Genomic DNA, 7,020 nt, shown 5'->3' on the forward strand with positions numbered 1-7,020 from the left:
AGTACTTTGTACCTTTAGTTCCATCCCAGAGCGCGGACACCGAGCTCGGGGTTACCGGGTGACCTTCAGCCATCTTTGCCCATCCAAAATGATGGGTGGTTACCATGGAGACCGGAGTTACCATGGAGAGTTGGATTTACCATGGAGACTGTTGCCTGGGAGACCCGCTGCTGGCCCCGACCGTCCGGGCTGAGGTTGGCCACTGTGACCTGTAACCTTCAGGGGAGAATTGGTCAAAGGACCTGATTGAAAGGTTTGCTTTTTTGATTCATCCGTGGGAAGTGGGCATTGCTGGCTGGGGCAGCATTTATTGCCCATCCATAATTGCCCTTGAGAAGGTGGTGATGAGCTGCCTTCTTGATCGCTGCTGTTCCTGTGGTGTAGGTACACCCACAGTGCTGTTAGGTAGGGAGTTCCAGGATTTTGACCTGGTGACAGCGAAGGAACGGTGATATATTTCCGAATGACCTGGAGGGAATTTGCAGGTGGTGGTGTTTCCATGCATCTGCTGCCCTTTGTCCTTTGAGGCAATAGAGGTCCTGGGTTTGGAAGGTGTTGTCAAAGGAGCCATGGTTAGTTACTGCAATGCATCTTGTAGATGATACACATTGCGGCCACTGCCAGAAGGTTTTTGATAAGGCCCCTCGTGGCAGACTGATCACAAAAATAAAAGCCAGAGGGATCTGAGGCAAAGTGGAAAGTTGGATCCAAAATTGGCTCAGAAATAGGAATGAAAATGGAATGTTTGATTGGTGTTTTTGTGATGGAGGCTGCTTTCAGCTTTAGTTTCACAGAGTTCAGCGCCAGGACCCTTGCTCTTTGTGGTATATATCAGTTACATATTTGGATTTTAATGTAGGGATCATGATTAAAAAGTTTGCAGATCATACAAAAATTGGCCCATTCTGTAAGTTTCTATGATTCTAGGGAGTGAATGTTTAAGCTAGTGGATGAGGTACTAGGGTTGCCAACTCTCCAGGATTGGTCTGGAGTCTCCTGGAATTGATGACCAATCTCCAGTACACAGCTCTGTGCAATCCTAGTCATAGAGTTATACAACATAGAAACAGGTCCTCCGGCCCATCGTGTCCGCCAAGCACCTATCCAATTTAATCCTATTTTCCAGCACTTGTCCTGCAGCTGTGTATGCTATGGCGTTTCAAGTGCTCATCTAAATACTTCTAAATCCTGGAGAAACATCATCAGGACTATAAAAAAGATTGGGTTTTTTTGTAATTTTCTTTGAATACGTCTGTTTACCAGATATAAAAATATTCAAAATGGGGGAAAAAAAGCTGTTTGGCTGACAGTCAAGCATCATCCAATTGAGTAATGAGTCTTTTTGCTTCCCAACTGGCGTAGGAAGGCAGCGCATCACAAGGATGGATGTGTTGGCCGAATAATGACTGGAGCGTAGGGGCAAGTCATGTGGTGGAAGCTCCAGGAATACATTTAATCACAGTCGGCAACCCCAGGTGCTGATCAAGTGGGCTGCTTTGTCCTGGATGATGTTGAGCTTCTTGAATGTTGTTCGAACCACACTCTGTCACGGAGAGTATTCCATCACATTCCTGACTTGTGCCATCTTGTTGGTGGACAAGGTTTGGAGGTGAGTTACTCATCACAGAATTCCCAAACTCTGCCACTGCATTTATATGGCTGGTCCAGTTAAGCATCTAGTCAATAGTGTCCTCCCAGGGTATTGATGGTGAGGATTCATTGACAGTAATGCTGTTGAATGTGACTTGTTAGAGATAATGATGGCTGGGTACTAATGATTACCAAAGGAAGTTAGTTCAAATCTCATCATGGCAATTTTTGTAATGTTTCATTAAACTTGGTAATTTGTGGGCTCAGTCTAGAAATGAAAAGGGCTGTTTGCACTGAAGCCAGTTTGGTATTTTTAAATGTGAGTCAAGGATAGAAGCTGCTCCTCTGCAGTCTGGGCCTACACGTGACTTGAATCACACACCATGTGCCTTCGTGTCCTCAGGTCAATGAGGCATCTCCCAGGGACAAATCTTTGAAATAACATGTCACATCCTGCTGTTTTTACCATTGTTTTATGTTTTGAGCAGGCACAGATTTTTCCCAGATATCGAAGATATTCGTGCCAGAGAACGGAACAAATACAATGAAAGATTGCAGGTGATCTTGGAACGCAGGGAAAAACAACTGCTGGAACTGGAGGAGAAGAAAGCGCCCCGATGAGCTTGGGAAAGAGGAGTGACTTCCACACCGAAGTAGCCATAGGCAGCGCCCCAATTCCAAGAGATGATGTACAAGCATGACACCTGGACTGAGCAAATGAGCCAAAAAGAGGAAGAATATTGGTCCAAAATACACAATGAGATTGAAATGCTCCTTTAAAGATCACATCAACATTAAAGTTATACAATTTTATAAATGTATATATGTAAGTGATGTAATTAAAAGAAACTTTGGATATCAAATGATTTGTTTGTTGACACGGGCTTGGATTGTTAAATGCAAAAAGGATTTATCTACTTATTTGAACACAATAGAGAGGTTCTGCCATCTCATACTGGGTAGAAGCACCATTTTCAATAGCACTAAGACACATGCCAAAAGTTCCCTGGTTTCTATCCATTCCTTTTCATCAGTTAATTAATACTGAGTCAGTACTGGAAGAGGGATGTGTATTGTGAGTGGGCAAAAAATTACCTGCTGATGCTCACTGATGAGATACCAGAGGAAAATCAGGCAGTTCCCATTAGTGCCTAGCCCAATTTTTATTTACATACTGTGCTTGGACTGAGTGAGAGAGAAATCTGCTCAGCACAATCTGAAACGATGGGAAGGAAGAACGAAATACGAACACTTTTTCAAGTAAGATAGTGATCAGGAAGGAATATGCCCCAGGATGAAGCCAGTTTTTGTGCACTTTCTGTTGTATATTGTTTGTACCTTATCATAGCTTTACGTGGATTCAGCCACAGGTTGGGGAAGGCTTTTCCCATGGTGTTTGGCTAAATTCTGTCGAGGTTTCAAATAATAATGAGGCATTTAATTATCTGATGAAAACAGAACAACTCAAACACTGGAGCACACTGAACAGCCAAAGGTCCCGTCTTCTGTATCCTGTCAAGGTTTCAAATAAGAATGAGGCACTTAATTATCTGATAAAAACAGAACAACTCAAAGACTAGAGCACACTGAACAGCCTAAGGTCCAGTCTTCCATATTCTGTCAAGGTTTCAAATAATAATGAGGCATTTAATTATCTGATTAAAACAGAACTCAAACACTAGAACACACTGAACAGCCCAAGGTCCAGTCTTCAGTCAATGATGTGCTTCAAGGCCAGCATTTATTGGCCATACCTAATTGCCCTTGAGAATGTGATGGTGAGCTGCCTTCTTGAACTGCTACAGTCCATATGGTGTAGGTACACCCATAGCACTGTTAGGAAGGGAATTTTGACACACAGACCGTGAAATAATGGTGATAATATTTCCAAGTCAGGATGTTATGTGACTTGGAGGGGAACTTGCAGGTGGTGGTGTTCCCATGTGGCTGCTGCCCTTGTTCTTCTAGGTGGTAGATGTAGCAAGTTTGGAAGGTGCTTTCGAAGGAGTCTTGGCAAATTGCCATGGTGCATCTTGTGTATGGTACACACTTCTGGCACGATGTATCAGTGGTGGAGAGAATGAATGTTGAAGGTAGTGGATGGGGTGCCAATCATGTGGGCTGCTTTGTCCTGGATGGCGTCGAACTCCTTGAATTTTGTTGGAGCTGCACTCATCCATGCAAGTAGACAGCATTCTATCACACTCCTGACTTGTACATTGTGAATGGTGTATGAGCTTTTGAGAGTCAGAAGGTGAATTACTGCAGAATTCCCAGTCTCTGACCTGCTGTTGCAGCCACAGTATTTATATGGCTGATCCAGTTTAGTTTCTTGCCAATGATAATCTCCAGGCTATTGATGGTGGGGGATTCAGCGATGACAATGCTGTTAAATGTCAAGGGGAGATGGTTAGATCTCTGTGCCCAAGTGTAATAGAGTGACAGCATGACACTGTACCCCAATACTATAAGTTGACAGACCTGATTGCATGAACAACATATGCACTAATATTTTTTCAAGTGCATGGGTCCTTCAATTTTTTTGTGCAGCTTTGTGGTAACTTGAAGGGGGCAACTTGTAGTCAGCCTGCACGAGAAACTTTGGGTTTGGTGTGCGGCCGTGAAGCTTACAGGAACATTGCCCACCAGTCCCACACCCCAGTGTTAAACAGTGATAGACCTGCAGCCAGTGGTACTGTACCCGAGTTATACAGTGACAGACCTGCATCCACCAGTACTGTATCCCATTGTCAGACAGTGACAGCTCTGTAGCCAGCAATATTGTCCTCCAGTGTTATAGTTTTAGGAACTAGAGATAGTTTAAGTAAGTTGTATTTGTATTGGTGGGTGTTAAGAATAAGCTATAGGTTTAAGTTTAATTTATATTGCTGTATTTGTGTTTTAAGGGAATCTGAGTTTTAGTTTCACTTTAAACTGATGCCTGCAATTCTTGGGGGGGGGGTGTTGTATACCTGCATTCCAATAAGGTTTGATGGGAAAGGTTTTACAGAAAAACTATGTTGTTGCCTAGCAACAGGGGGGGCCTAGAGACACAAAATAGCAGTTTTGGTTTGGTTGGAAGAAGGTGCCAGAACAGGCAGGATATGAAAAGGGACAAATAGCAAGTCCCAAACTAGAGAAGCAGGTTTCAAGAGCCAGGCAGGGACAGGAAAAGGTCCCAAGATGACAGCTAAGTCAAGGAATAAGGACAGGAATCAAAAACAGATCCTGTTCAGTGAATTTAAAGTAAGGAGCAGAGAAGGCTCCAAGTGAAAGAGCGCGCTGCTGGAAGCAGATTTAAAGTAAAATAGGCACGCGAGAAGCCAGAAGATCCAAGGAGACAGCCAAAGGTCCATAACTCTTTACTATGGGCACGTGAAGCAGTGGTGGTCTGTTGACACAGCTGAGTATCTGAGAAAGAGTGTGTGGAAGGTGAAGCTTGTTTGCACATGGCAATCCAGGAAAGAGGAACATTGGAAGGAGAGATCAGAACCCTGGAGGTAGACCCTTGTGGAAGGCATCTGAGAGAAAGCATCGTTTGGGACAAGATTCCAAAGCGAGTTCTTTGAGAATGGAGATTAGAAACCCCCATGTGAAAGTCAGAGTTCAGTGAAAAGTTTGACTCATTGTGTGTCAAGCATCTGGCGGGAGCTGATGAGAGATCCATAGCAGCTGTTTGGGGTGGCTTATTGTTAGTTGGTTTTAGTGTGGTGTGTCTGACCACAGATCTCATTTTGGTTCACAGGGGCTGTGTACTTACTGTGAACATTAGAGCTTAAGATAGCTTTTGCAACTTGTGTTATCCTAATGAATTTGTATACATCTGTAAAGGTATAGTTGTGGGTGAGGGAGTATTGTAATATAGTTAACCTTTTGTTCAATAAATGTTTTATTCTTTTGTTAAAAGTTCATCAGCTGACTCCTGTGACTCTGTTCAGTAGTCACTCTCCATGTTTCTAAACAAAAAATAAAATTTAGCATCTATCAAGCCAGGTTCCACCCTGGGATCTGACTTGTCCAGTAGTATCAATTGGGATCTTAACAAGAGTGACAGACCTGTACCCAGCAGTATTGTCCCCCAATGTTATATAGTGACGGATCGGTACCCAGCAGTGCTGTCCCTATGTTATACAGTGACAGACCTGTATCCAGCAGTACTGTATCCCAGTGTTATAGTGACAGAGCTGTACCCAGGATTTTGCTGGCTCAGCCAGCATTTATTGCTCATCCTTAATTGCCCTTGAGAAGGCTGTGGTATGCTGCCTTCTTGAACCGCTGTAGTCCATGTAGTGTAGGGACTGTAAACCCACAGTGCTCTTAATAAGGGAGTTCCAGGATTTTGACCCAGCAACAATGAAGTAACAACGATATAGTTCCAAGTCAGGATGCTATGTGGCTTGGAAGGGAATTTACAGGTGGTGGTGTTCCCATGCATCTGCTGCCCTTGTCCTTCTAAGTGATGGAGGTTGTGGGTTTGGAAGGTGCTGTCAGAGGAACTTTGGTGCAGAGCATTTTGTAGATGGTAGACACTGCTGCCACTGTGCATCAGTGGTGGAAGGAGTGAATGTTTAAGGTGGTGTGGATGGGCTGCCAATCAATGGGCTGTTTTGTCCTGGATGGTGTCAAGCTTTTTAAGTGTCGTTGGAGTTGCACTTATCCAGGCAAGTGGAGAGTGGTAGTGGCACATGACATGTTGGGGGGTATCCTCAGTGTGAAGATGGGACTTCGTTTCCAGAAGAATTGTGCAGAGGTCACTCCTACCACTGCTGTCATGGACAGATGCAGCTGTGACAGTTAGATTGGTGTGAATGAGGTCAAGTAGGTTTTTCCCTCTTGTTGGTTCCCTTATCATCTGCCGCAGACCCAGTCTAGCAGCTATGTCCTCTAGGACTCGGCCAGCTCGGTCAGTACTCGTGCTACTGAGCCCCTCTTGGCGATGGACAATAAAGCCCCCCCAACCCTGATTACTTTTTATGCCCTTACTACTCTCAGTGCTTCTTCCAATCAGCTGGTCAAGGGGTGGGGGGTAGCTGGTAATCAGCAGAAGGTTGTGTTATACAGTGATAGACCTATACCTACCAGTACTGTATCCAGGTAATACAGTTGTAACCAAAAGTACTGTACCTAGTGCTACATAGTGGCAAATCTGTACCCAGCAATACTGAACCCAGTAACTTACCTGTACCCAGCAATACTATATTGATATTGTACAGTAATAGACCTGTACCACCAGTTCGGCACTGGTGTCATTAAGTGACAGACTTGTACCCAGCAGTCCTATACCAGTGACTGAAAAAGAAACAAAGTGCTTGAAAAACTCAGATCTGGCAGCATCTGTAGAGAGAGAAACAGAGTTGACGTTTCAAGTCCAAAATGACTTCAGAACATCTCCAGCATCTGTAGTGTTTTGCTTTTATACAGTGACTGACC

This window comes from Carcharodon carcharias, chromosome 22, assembly GCF_017639515.1.
Source record: "Carcharodon carcharias isolate sCarCar2 chromosome 22, sCarCar2.pri, whole genome shotgun sequence".
In the NCBI taxonomy this organism is placed as follows: Eukaryota; Metazoa; Chordata; class Chondrichthyes; order Lamniformes; family Lamnidae; genus Carcharodon; species Carcharodon carcharias.